The following is a 1,277-nucleotide window of genomic DNA, read 5'->3' on the forward strand; positions in this document are numbered from 1 at the left end:
GCCGGGATTGGGGGTACTATTCTGGTGCGTGGAAGAACTAGGCTCTATGGGTTGACTCCTGGCCGGGCTCCTCCTACGTCTCACCAGGTCCACTCCTGCTCTCACCAGGTTCAGAACCTGTGCGTTGCACCAGACCCCAATCCAAACATTCAGCTGCTGCAGTTGAATGGCCCTCCTAAAGGCCTCACCGTGGATTTGTTGGGCTTCTTCCTCACGGAAGACACAGGCTGGGGCGCTAACCCAACCTGCTCCCGGGTGCCGTCTAAATTCCGGCCGTCAACCGAGTCTCCGGTGGTCACCAAACTATTCCTGGTTGTCACCAGGATAAATAAGAAGAATTGTAAATAAAATATATGAAAAAGGTAATAAAAAAAACATGGCCCCCTCACGTAATAAGAGGGCAGCATGTGTCACCAGAACCAAGATGGGTGTTTTGATGAATACTGTAGTAGGCCTATGGTTAAATGTGTGAGTTCATGAGTTTGAAGTTACAATGGGTTTGTATAGAAAGGGTTGTCTGATAAAATGAATATCAAATATATAAATTCTGAATCGAGCAACTTGAAAACTGTCTGGTGTTCACAAAGGTCTGAGTAGAAGATAAGATTATGTTTTTTTAAAGTGAAATATCCCTTTAAAGTTGGATGATACAACAGTGATAAGCCAGAATGTCAACAATGATGAGTCCGATACAGAGATGAGCTCAACTCACTGGCACTCTGGTGCCAGGAGAACAACCTCAGTTGATTCTGATTCAGGTGAGCTTCCATAATCTTTTAACAAATGTATTAACCACTTATTAATTACATTAATAACCACTTTTAACCTGGTGTCCACGTTTAGTACATATCATTATAGGCAAATATTTTCTAAAATTGTTAAAAAGAAAATTGCGAGAGCTTAGATTGATTATTTTCGCAGTGTGACACCATTATACGACAAACTATAAAACAGCTTAAGTGGTTAATATGTACTATGTATGATGAAAACTGTTGGTCACAAATAAGCATCAAAGGACGAGAAGTTATCTGGATATAAACTGAACATCAATGGGGCTGCTATGTCAATGTTCCTGTCTAGCAGGATTCTGCATCATTCCAAACGTAGCTTTTGTTAGCACTCCCAGAAGTCATAGCTGGGCACACAGTCCTCTCCCATGAACCATGCGGTCCCAGACAGTTATCCAGTTAGTTCCCCAGAACCTGAAAACATACATAAAATGTATGTATGTATAGTGACAACCTTCAGATCGTGATGTTTCAACTCTCACCATTTAT

Source organism: Nannobrachium achirus, assembly GCF_963921795.1.
Source record: "Nannobrachium achirus genome assembly, chromosome: 14".
Lineage (NCBI taxonomy): Eukaryota > Metazoa > Chordata > Actinopteri > Myctophiformes > Myctophidae > Nannobrachium > Nannobrachium achirus.